Source organism: Panthera pardus, unplaced genomic scaffold (genome assembly GCF_024362965.1).
Source record: "Panthera pardus isolate Hobbes unplaced genomic scaffold, ASM2436296v1 HiC_scaffold_1, whole genome shotgun sequence".
Classification (NCBI taxonomy): Eukaryota; Metazoa; Chordata; class Mammalia; order Carnivora; family Felidae; genus Panthera; species Panthera pardus.
In genome coordinates, this window is record NW_026526654.1 from 15,338,144 (window position 1) to 15,351,122 (window position 12,979).

Here is a 12,979-nt window from a genome sequence, read left to right on the forward strand (position 1 = left end):
TATTTGTCTGGGTCAGTCCAGGTCATCCGGATGTCTAGTAAGCACATGCATTGGGCTGGTTTTCTTTACTGGTTTTCCATTTTGTTTAATACAGAATTTTGGGAATCGTAATTTTTCCGGTAACGGTACAGGCCAAATAAAGCCAGTAGATAAGTATGTAGATAGTCTGAATGTTATTCAAATCTTTAGATAATTTCAGTGCTATGAAAATATCTGGACAATATAACTGTTAACTGAAAATACCTAGATAATTAAGACCACATATTTCTGTATGGGACTATGGTATCTGGATCATACTTTACTAATGGAGTGTTATCTGGGCACTGTTTCCTCAAACAGTCTGGAAAGTTTCAGGCACCTGAGTCAAGGGATCAGGTGCTAGTCTCAGCTCGGGCCCTGACTGACTGGGGTCACCACGGCCACATTGCTAGTTCTGATGGAAGCACATGTGAGGCTTACCTTGAGAATTGCTATGGAAGGCAGAGAAGATAATAAAGAAGAAAGAGCTTGAGGATTGCCCAGCACCTTTTAAATATCAGTCCCCATCACCCACTTTCCCGAACAGTTCTCTTTTATGTGCCATTCTACTGGCCCCTCCTAAATCACGGCCGCTGGGTAACACATCCCCAACGGACGCTCTTGACTCTCCACCGATCACCTCGGACGTCTAATGAACCGGATGCTGGTTCTGCCAACCCTTTCATGCACACTGCCTTCAAGCATCTGGATTTCTGGGAATGTGCCAGTCTTAATGGAGTTGTCTTGTTGTTTTCTAAATACCTTCGGGCACCTAAGGGCATAATGACCAAACTAGGGTGCATGATGATGATAAAATGTGGCACGGGCTAGATGAGCTGTGGCTTGAGTTAAGTTTGACAACTCCTGATGAGATTTCTTCACGTGAACTCTGTTCCTTTTAGAAGAGATACAGCAACGGGAGACCGCGGGTCTTTTGACATTGACTCATAAGAATTGTAAGTCTACGAGACAACGTTAATTTGTATTGCGTGACTCACATTGAATAAGAACAAGTTTGTATTCGAGAATCACGCATTCCCAGTTAATTAATCGCCCTTGTAAATGGTGGGGTGGATTATTGGTTAGTCACACACAGGTTTTTGTTCCCAGAATGAAGGCAACTGTGTGCCACTCTGGTCCACTGTCTAATTTTTCATGCCTGAATTGGCCTGGGCGGTTTCTGCTGTTTCACACACCCTCTTCATTAAGCTCTGTCTAAACACTTAACTGTCCAAGTGTGTTTTTATAAAGCAAGATCATCCACAAGCATTTCAAAACTGATTTGGTTAACGTCTCTGCATTTCATAGCTCAAAAAGAACCTAATCGGATTCCCTCTGTCTCACCGACACGGAAGGGGAGCGAGCGAGAGGCTGAGGAAGTCACCTAAGGCCAGAGTCTGTGACAATTCATGAGATTTCCCCTTACGAAGAAAGCAGGAGCCCTGTGGGCCAGAAGAAAAAGACAGATTGGTGCCTCTTCTCTACATACTATAAGCCCAAATTTGTAATAAAAGTTCCAATTCTTGAGTGATTTGTGGGATATTTGTTGAACAATGAACATGTATGCAAATGGAAATCTTACAATATTTAAATTCATGTCCAAAAATGATTTAAATTCATGTCCAAAATGATTGAGAAATTTACCTCAAAATTTTAGAATTCATTCAGAAATACCTCCAATTTATCTTTATAAATAATTAGTATATTAAAATTATTCAGGGGCATCTGGGTGGCTCAGCTGGTTACGTTTCCAGCTTCGGCTTGGGTCATAATCTCACAGTTGGTGAGTTTCAGCCCCATGTCTGTCTCCACACTGTGTGGCTCCTGCCTGTGATTTTCTCTCTCTCTCTCTCTCTCTCTCTCTCTGCCCCTGACCCACTAGCTCTCTCTCTCTCAAAATAAATAAATTTGAAAGAGAAAAGTTTTTAAGTTAATAAAACTATTCAGAGCTATCTCGATGCCACTTCTAACATGAAAATAATTGATCATTAAGCCATTTTCAGAGCTGGTAATTTTTCTGTTTTATGTACATTACTAAAAGCATTTCTTAGGATAGACAACTGAAGCAAAAAGCAGAACCGAATATAGAATTTTTCAGAAAAAAACACCAGAGACTTGGATCACTTAATTTCTAATATATAGTGAGATATTTATTCCTATGGAAAGTTATGTTTGGCATCGATGAGTCTGCATGGCAGTTTGGGTACCTTATGGTGTTTCCGATTATCTGCATGAAAAGGCATCGTGAAAATAATGTATTAAATAAAACTCTGCTTAATTCTATTTTACCTACAAAATGGGTAGCAAATACCACATAGACCCTGTGAAATGATGGGGAATGGCTAACTTTGGCCGCTCCCACCAAATTAGCACATCCTGGAGGGATTCTCAGCGCCAAATAGGCTGGGAGTCCATTCTTATTAAAAAAAAATTGTTTTTAAAATACATTTTGAAAGTACTTCATCGGTGCCCGAAAACATAACTCAGACAGTCAAGCGACCAACTTTCAGGCAAGCCACATCAGCTTCATATGACACGTTAAAGGGGACCTCATGCAAAAGTTGCAACTCACAGAACAGACGGTGAGGGGTTGAACTGTGCCCCCCCCCAAAACGCTCTGTAGAACTAACCCCCAATACCTGTGAAAATGACCTTATTTGGAAGTAGGGTTTCTGCGAATACAGTCAAGTTAAGATTAAGGTGGGTGCTAACCTAATACCGTGGGTGTCCTTAAGAGAAGAGGTGAAGAGGGGCGCCTGGGTGGCTCAGTCGGTTAAGCGTCCGACTTCAGCTCAGGTCACGATCTCACGGTCCGTGGGTTCGAGCCCCGCGTCGGGCTCTGGGCTGATGGCTCGGAGCCTGGAGCCTGCTTCCGATTCTGTGTCTCCCTCTCTCTCTGCCCCTCCCCTGTTCATGCTCTGTCTCTCTCTGTCTCAAAAATAAATAAACATTAAAAAAGAGAAGAGGTGAAGAGACACAGGTGCACAGGGGACAGTCGGGTCATGACAGAGGCAGAGACCGTCAAGCAGTCTGGGCTTCACGGCCACCTCCAGAAGTAGGAAAGAGACGAACAAGAATTCTACTGAGAGTCTCAGAGGGCCAATGGCTCTGCTGACACTTGATTTTGAACTATCCTCCAGAGTTGTGAGAGAGTACATTTCCATTGCTATAATCCACCCTGTTTGTGTAGTTTGTTACAAAAACCCTAGGAAACTAATACAGATTATGATTCATGGTTTTTATGTACAAAATATGGTAGCCATCTTGGAATGCACAGGAAAAAAACTACATAAACTTACAACAGTAGCAACAGAATTATAAATCTACTTGAAGCTCTTGTATCTCAGTAGAATTCTTTTTTTAAAAAAAATTTTAGGGGCGCCTGGGTGGCTCAGTTGGTTAAGCCTACGACTTCAGCTCAGGTCACGATCTCGCGGTCCGTGAGTTCGAGCCCCGCGTCGGGCTCTGGGCTGATGGCTCAGAGCCTGGAGCCTGCTTCCAGTTCTGTGTCTCCCTCTCTCTCTGCCCCTCCCCCGTTCATGCTCTGTCTCTCTGTCCCAAAAATAAATAAACGTTTAAAAAAAAAAATAAAAAAAAATAAAAAAAATTTAGTGTTTATTCATTTTTGAGAGAGAGTGAGAAACAGAGTATGAGTGGGGGAGGGGCAGAGAGAGAGAGAGAGAGAGAGAGAGAGGCAGAATCCGAAGCAGGCTCCAGGCTCTGAACTGTAACCACAGAGACCGAAGTGGGGCACAAACCCACGAACCATGAGATCATGACCTGAGCCAAAGTAGGATGCTTAACCGACTAAGCCACCCAGGCGCCCCTCAGTAGAATTCTTAATACTATAATCAATTATTTAAAATGTTACACTTATGGTGCCAGGGTGACTCACTCGGTCAGGCATCTGACTCTTGATTTCGGCTCAGGTCATGATCTCACCATTGTGGGATCAAGCCCCCTGTAGGACTTCACTCTGAGTGTGGAGCCTGCTCAGGATTCTCTCTCTCCCTCTCTCTCTCTGCCCCTCCATCCCATATGCATGTCCTCTCTCTCTCTAAAATACATAAAAACATTTAAAAATAATAAATAAAATTGCTCTTTCTTGAAATTATTCACTCATTCCTCCATCTATAGCCTCCGGGTTAATTTTAATTTTTGAAGCTTTAAAGCTTCAAAGTTTCTGATTTGAAATTTCTACACTTCCCTACACTTCACCTTCTCACCCCTAAAGGGGGTCATCTGTCTCTATTCAGCATTTTAAGCGTTAAAACTCAGTCATGTCTGGCTTACAAGAGAGTTGTCTCCTCTATAGATAATTGCAGAGAGAGTAGAGTGGTATATTTGTAGCCAAGGAACCCCAAAGGTCACTGGCAACCACAGGAAGCTAAGAGAAAGACATGGAACAGATTCTCCCCTAAAGCCTTCCAAAAGGACACAGGTCTGCCAACACCTTGATTTCAGACTTCTGGCCTTTAGATCTATGAGAAAATATATGTCTGTCAAGGCACCAAATTTATGGCACTTTCAATGGCAGCCTTATCAAACTAATACACATATAAAGTATAAGAAGTCTTTGACTGTGACTGTTTTATAAAAAAATATGAGAAGTAAATTATGAAAGTCCTTGACCTTTCTATTCCCAAAAGCATAATCTTAAATGTTAATTTTCTAAGAGATCCAGAAAATGCCAGTTTTGAGTGGTTAGTGCATGGGAAGTTGAACAATAATCATTGACTTATCCGTGCAAACCGTGAAGAGTGTGGAGGCTTTAGGATGTTATGGGTCACAGATAAGAAGTAAGGTTATATCATTGCTTCTGTACGTGCATGCAAAAAATAAACTGAAATATTCACTGGTCTTCTGCTCATTGTCTCAATGAGACACTTTGAACAATATCATTTAGATAAAACAATAAGAACGTGGAAAGCAAAATTACTTTTTCCAAAATAAGTTAATATTATCCTTAAAGAAAACCATCAAATAACTTATGTCATTGGCCATGTTTCTGTATTGCTGAACTGTTAGCTACAGCCCCGTCTCACCACCGGAATAAACTACCTCCTAGTGACCTCTGTCCTGTGGCAGTGGCCGACAGCTCCTTGACAAGAGTCCTTACCCTTCCTTCCTTCCTCTTTCCTTTCCTTCGTCCCTTCCCTTCCTTTCCTTCCCTCCCCTTCCCTTCCCTTCCTTTCCTTCCCTCCCTTTCCATTCCGTTCCGTTCCCTTCCCTTCCCTTCCCTTCCCTTTTCCTCTCTTTCTCTCTTTTTCTTTCTCTCTTTTTCTTTCTTTCCCCTTCCTTCCTTCCTTCCTTCCTTCCTTCCTTCCTTCCTTCCTCTTCCCTTTCTTCCTTCCCTAGTTCCTACAGTTGCCACAGCATTTACTGAATACTGAGGATTAGTATTATTGACCAAATTTTGGTCTATTGGTTAAAAAAAAAAACTTGATGGAGGGTACTTTCTTAATTCTTCACAGAAAGTTTGATCATGTTTGCATATTAAAAAGTAGCAGAGAATTGTGTCAACAAGTTTGGATAGACTTAGAAGCATTCCCAAATTTCTCATTCGCATGAGTTATAACAAAGAGAAAGCCTATGCTTATTATATAAAAGAAATGAGGAGACAAGGACAATACAAAACGATGATATTCTATTATTGTCTTCTCAATAAAAAGATTTATTTATTTTATTGCTAACTCTTTATTGGAGGCTTTTCCTGCATGAAAGGTGTGTTATTAAAAAAAATAAGAAGTTAGAAGGACATTTCATGCTCAGAATATAGGAACAAATTAGCCATTATTGGTCAGAAGAAGCAGTAATTGGAACCTGTTCCTAGCCGTTCAAAAGGCTTTAATATCTTGGTTTTGCTATTTCAAGTGTAAGGAAGTTGCCTTAAGAAGTTCTCTTAACAAGGTCAACATTTTTATAAATAGTTAACACATATCCTAAATCTTAAAATATGTCAACAGAAAGATATTCATGGAAGAATGACCAGTGCTCCATACAAAAGATTAAAGATGAAGTAGAAGAAAATCCCTTCTCTGTTTTTCTTTCAAATTTGTTTCTTTTTAAAGCGTGTTTGCATTTTATGTGACCCTCCCTCTCTTTCCCCTTCTGTCTCTCTCTCTCTCTCTCTGTGACCCTTTTAGGTATGCTATCAACATCTGAGTCCTTGTGTGTGGCAAAAACAAAACATCTTACAAATTCCCTAAAGCATTTATATGACGTGGGCACAACCTTTGAGAGATCAGAATGATTAAAAGCTGGGTTGATATGAACATTTATATAATGCACCAACAGTTGAGGTCAGCCCGAGGACAAAGGCAAGCAAAAAATAAAATGGAAGGTGACCTAGAAGCAGTTTGGAAAACTAACAAATCAATAAGTCAACAGGATGTTTAGAAGTGAGATGGAAAGAGGCTTTACCTCTTTGGAACGTTGATTGATTGGTGATGATCACTCATCAAGAGAGGGGAGACTGAGGGGCTGGGTAGCAGCCCAGCGCAAAAAGTTTCAGGGATGGACCACTGAGGTTTGGCAAAAGAGTTTGGTATGTTTCCTGGAAGTTTTTTTTAGCAAAAAAGAAAAAAAAAATTACCAGGTGCGGAGTAAAATTTGAATGTTACAAAACAAAGAGCTTTTTTTTGATATAAGCATATCCCAGACATTGCACGAGATATACTTAACCTCCAAAAAAATCCATCATTTATCTGAAACATAAAATTAACTGGCATCCTGTGTTGTATGTATCAGCCCTACTTATGGGTAAACTAAAAGTTAAACTGACTCATAGGATAGTGATTTCCATATCTAGTTTATACTAGATTATATTATTTATTTATTTGTTTATATTTTTTATTTATATTTTTTATTTTTTTATATTTTTAAAATTTTAAAATTTTATTTTTTTAAATTTTTTTTAACGTTTATTTATTTTTGAGACAGAGAGACACAGAGCATGAACGGGGGAGGGTCAGAGAGAGAGGGAGACACAGAATCTGAAACAGGCTCCAGGCTCTGAGCTGTCAGCACAGAGCCTGACGCGGGGTTCGAACTCACAAACCGTGAGATCATGACCTGAGCTGAAGTCGGAAGCTTACCCGACTGAGCCACCCAGGGGCCCCTAAAATTTTAAAATTTTATATGTATATTTTATATTTTATATTTTATATTTTTATTTATATATTTATTTATTTATTTATTTATTTATTTATATTTATTATTTTTTTAAACTAGCATATGTGTTATAGCAAGTGTCTGGTATAAGGGTATAGAAATATGGAGACAGGCCTGTAAATTCTCAATTGAGAAGTCTTCCTTAGACATTTAAAGTAATCCTAAACAGGGCGCCTCTGGGTGGCTCAGTCAGCTAAGCATCTGACTTTGGTTCAGGTCATGATCTCCCAGTTCACGAGTTCGAGCCCGGCATTGGGCTCTCTGTTGTGAGCGTGGAGCCCACTTCAGACCCTGTCTCCTTCTCTCTCTGCCCCTCCCTGGCTCATGCTTTCTCTCTGTCTCAAAAATAAATAAAAACCTCAAACCAATTTTAAAAAAAAAGATCCTAAAACTTTAACTCAGCGGAAAGCAGAAGATTTGATTTACCAAGATATTACTGAATATCATCACTTAAATGAAGCATCGGAGACAGTTACAACCGAGGAATTCCAAATCCTTTTCCGGCCCAGAGACTGAACCAGTGAAACTAAATAGCAGTTGGAGACACAATTTCTTACTCCTTTTTGAGAAAATCGCCCAAATGCTTCATTGAATAGACCCTCTTTCATTATTTTCTCTCTGAAGTTTTATATTGCCGGTTTCACTAAGCCTTCTTTTATAGGTGGAATAATTAAGTAGTTAATAACGGTTAAGTGACTTGTCTGAGATCACACCTGAAATCTGTGTCTGAGCAAAGCACAGAACTCACAGTTTTGGGCTTTCCGCCCGGGCCTGGCTCCTGGGGCCCTGCCGTGTGGCTTCACCCCCCCTTTTGAGCGCATGTAACTGACAACTGAAGGTATCAGCCTCAGTTCTCCTTCTTTACCCCAGGGCTTGAGTGGGTCATACGTGTGACAGTACTAAGTGAGCACAGATCAGGGTACCTCTCTTTTATTTTTTAAAGTTTATTTATTTATTTTGAGAGAGAGAGAGAGAGAGAGAGAGAGAGAGAGAGAGAGACAGCATGTGTAGGCACAAGTCGGGAAGGGGCATAGAGAGAGGGAGAGAGAGAATCCCACCATTAGTGCAGAGCCCCACATGGGGCTCGAACTCACAAACTGTGAGATCATGACCTGAGTCGAGATCAAGAGTCGAACGCTTAACTGCGCCACCCAGGTGCCCAGAGGATACCTGTCTTTTAAACGTGTGTGCCCTTCATTTTTCCCCCCAGGAAATGAATTACACAATACTGCCAACAGTTACTTTTAAATAATTTTAGAAAAACAATTTCTGGCATTTTATTCTACACAGCTACCTCCAGTGTATAATTTGTTAGTCTTTTTTTTTTTTTTTTTCCTCCTGTGGTTAAAAGGTTACCACTGTTCTCAAATATACTTGTCTCTTTCATACTTTCCAAAAAGAATCTATTCCAGGCCATGGGGATGGATCACTTATCTATTTTTTCTCCTATGTGGGATCATTCATGTTGAGGAAACAAACTAACCAGTGTTTTAAAAGCCTCCCTCTGGCTTTGTCTCCTGAGATCACACACAATAACTTTGTACCAATTGATCTGAGGTGGGGCTACCCATGAAAGGGACAGGCAGGTGCTGGTGTTAACTACAAGAAGGAGGAGGAGGGGGAGGAGGAGGGGGAGGAGGAGGAGGGGAGGGGAGGAAAAAACACTACAGTATATCCCTTTCCCAAATGTTACATAGATTTTTTTTTTCTCCATTTATTGGCTTTTCTAATACTACATGGAAAAAAAAAGATGTATAAAATATTTAACGTCAAAAAGGAAAAGAATATATATAATGGTTGCTGCCAAAGTATGAATTGACGTTTGTGAAATACGTTGAACAGAGCTGAAGCAATGCCCACACAGATGAAAGCCTGGTGGGTCAAATGGTTCTCGAAGATTCCTGGTGACAGCAGGGAACAGAGATCTTGCCCACAGACATGACCTTACATCCTCCGAGCCGGCCAGATTCTGTAATTCTCTTCCCCTTCCTGGAGTTCATCAGGTTGAGACTCCAGCCTGGTGTAGACGTGGTCCCCACAAGCAGGAGGGTAATGGTACAAGCAAAACCATCAGTCAAGGTGAAGCTGGCCATGTCTGGAAGCAGTAACTTCTGCCTCCAGGCAGTACAAGGGAAAGTAATGGTAAAGGGAAGTGGGTCTTCTCTGTACTTTGTGTCCTGTATTCACAGGTACATCAAGGTGGGCTGGTCAGTGCCATACACACAAGCCATCTGGGTCCTCAGGAACATTTCTATGCCCGTCGGTGCTCGCATGTTGATGCTTTTCTTTAAGACCTCGCAGGAAAGCAGGCGATTTAGGCACCTGCGGGCACTTTAAGAGTCAGGTGGAAAAAGATGTCTGAGACTTTCACCTCATTTTCCCCATCTATGGAGACTGGATTTGTCCCCTGGGTGCTGAGAGGGCTGCTGACATGTGGTCACTTCTGCTGAATGCCTGATTCGGGACGTTCTTGAGCCATGTTCTCTCTTGCTTCAGAGAACTTCCTTGTTGATATTTGGTACTTTTGACTCAGGGAATGCTGGGGAAGACTTTGATCTCTTAGAATGTACCCTTTCTTTCATGCAGTGTTTTTTCTTTCTGTCCCTTTATACTCTTTTTAACTACCATACAGTGAAGAGGGCTTTGAGACAGAGACAAACCTTGTTGGTGAACATTCCATTGATGGTTCAAAGGAATGTTCCTAGAATTATGTACGTATATTGTATATGTCACATATATAGCAAAAGCGTACATATATTTTATATATTTGTATATATTATACAGTTATATATTTATGTATTTATATATAAAATATAAAAAGCGTACATATATTTTATATATAAATACATAAATATATAACTGTATAATATATACAAATATATAAAATATATGTACGCTTTTGCTATATATGTGATATATACATTTTGCTCTCTAGAAAACAAAAATATACATTTGCTAATTAATAATTAATGTGTTATATATAAAGCATACCAGAATTTACTTGTATATCATGAATAATCTCTTTCTTTCAAACTCAACCTCAGTTCAGATATGGGTTCATTATAGAAAATATGTCTTGTCCATAATTAGGTATTTCTACTTTTAACTTTATATTCATATTAGTTGAATTTGGAGGGAAAAAAGAAAAATATAAAGGAATTACATAATGGAATCTCAGCGTTGATATCTTTTTAAAACTTTTTTTATTATGAAAGTAATATAAAAATTCTGGAAAAATTTTAACTATGGAAAGATGTGAGAAAATAAAAGTGCATTATCCTACTACCTAAGAGAAAACATAGGTACATGCATGAATGTGTACACACACACACACACACACACACACACACAGAAGTAAAGTTGCGGTCCTCGACAGACCCTGGTGAACAAGGAGAGTGAAACTGTTTGAACCTTCTATTTGATTTTTGGATGCATCTAGACTGCATATCCAAGTGTGGCCCAGGGACCCAGTTCCGGCCAACAAAATGAGACTGGAAAAAATATAAGCTACTTCCAGGACTGGTCCATTATATCATGCTTTGTGACCCTCTACTCTTTTTTCTGTGTGGCTGGCTCAGAATTGTGGTCCAGAGTGACGTAGAAAAATAGCCTGTTGAAGATGACAGAGTTTCTATCAAAACGGGTCCCTGAATGACTCTATAAGGCAAAGCTTCCTAACAATATGACTTAACATGTTAAGAAACAATTTTCTATTTTTGGAAGCCCGACAACATCAAGAGTTACTCCTGATAGCAACCGATGTAACTTTACGCTAGGTCATAATTTGTCATTGTGACTAGAATTCTCTCTGGCTTCTTTCACATAAGAATGTGTCCTGCATGTTCTTCCGAGTTGCTACTTACTTCTCAGTTGTTGCAAGTGTTCTGTGTTTGCATAACCTTGGATGCTCCATATTCAACTAAATTCCTGCTTTATTTTTCAGCTTTTCACTTAATGTGCCTCTTTGTCGAAATCTATGTGTACACATCTCGGGTCATTTCTGTAGGAAACGTTCTTAGGTTTGGAATTGTCGGACCCACCGCTTGAGACTTTTTATGACTTTTATGTATTTTCCCCTTATTTACCTTTAGCAAAGTTACGCCTCTTCACACCTATACAAGAACCGTATGTGCTAATACTAATCGGCATTTTTCTTCCCATGGGGGTTCATTGGCTGAATTCCAAGAGTTTGGGCCCCCAAACCAGCATCTGGTTAATTTCTCGTACAATTGATAACGTCTGAACGGTGCTATACTTAGGGGGACCTCAACATCATTTCTTGGTGGAATTCATGAAAGGTAGAGTGCAATAACTCCTCTGAAGAAAAAAATTGCAGTTAAATAGGTTCAGATGGAAGCTATTTGCTGTGACTGGATGCAACAAGGTTCCTTCCTCCCGTCCTTCTCCTGTTTCCATTACTTCCCCAAATCCCCCCCGTCCTCCAGAAAAGTGACAATAAGACTTTCTTATACTGGGAAGCACCTCATTTTCTCCATTGTGTCCTAGTTACTTTAACTTTTTTTTTTAATAAGAAAAAAGTTTACATCCTCCTATTATTGCTACTTGTGATTAAGTATGAAAATGTGCTGAATAAAAATAGAATCCTCAAGAGACATCATCTGCCAACTCACATGGTCCATCTTCTCTCTCTCGGGGACTCTCTTTTTCTGCTTTATCATAATAAAGAGGCTTGCATATTAGAATTTGATAATTTCTAACTTTTTAGCTGTGAGTATTAATGGAGGATAAATCAAGTTGTCTTCTTCTGAACTGAGTGAATCAGAGATCTTGCTTTTATCAGCAGGAAACAAAAACAAGAACACATAATAATGAGAAGATATGAGACTAAAACAAAAGAATAATAGGAATATAATGATGCAATAAAGAGTAAGAAGAAAATAAAATAATAGATGCCCTCTGAGCTATCATTTATTTCCTTTTCCCTTTTAAAAATGTGTTTCATGGGCGCCTGGGTGGCTCAGTCGGTTGAGTGTCCGACTTTGGCTCAGGTCATGATCTCGTGGTCTGTGAGTTCGAGCCCCACTTTAGGCTCTGTGCTGACAGCTCAGAGACTGGAGCCTGCTTCACATTCTGTGTCTCCCTCTCTCTGCCCCTTCCCCACTCATGCTCTGTCTCTGTCTCTCTCTCTCTGTCAAAAATAAATAAACTTTAAAAAATAAAAAATAAAAAAAATGTGTTTCAAATTGCATAACAATAAAATATATAATGGAGTACTTTAGCTTCCTATATTTTTAATATTTGAGGGTCCACCCAAATTAGGAAGAATACCTAAAGAATCTATAAGTTCCTAAAGCACGTGATAATCATTTGTGTTGATCTTTTTATATTAATATTTATAAACGTGATGTTAAATGTTCCGTGTGTCATATTAATATTTAAATGAGTCAAGAGGTTCTGTTTTTTATAAATGTCATCAAGTATCTTTGTATCTTGATTAAGTCTGCCAAAGAATTCTCCATATTTCCTTAAGGACAAATTCACATATTGTGTTTTTATTCAAAAAGCCTTTATATTGCAGTTAGGACGTTGGATCGATTTTGCCCAGAGCTATATGTCAAAGATCAACCCTTTTATTAGTCTGATGTGAATGAGGGTTATAATTATAATCTAATGTGATTGATTTATGTGTATGACTTTTCATAATTTATAGTAGTCTTATTATCCCTTTGGATTTCATGTAACATGTTCGGTATAATTTTGAACTATGAGAGGAGTCTGTTGAAAGATGTCAGATAAAATTATATTCTTTTCTCAACCACATCTATAC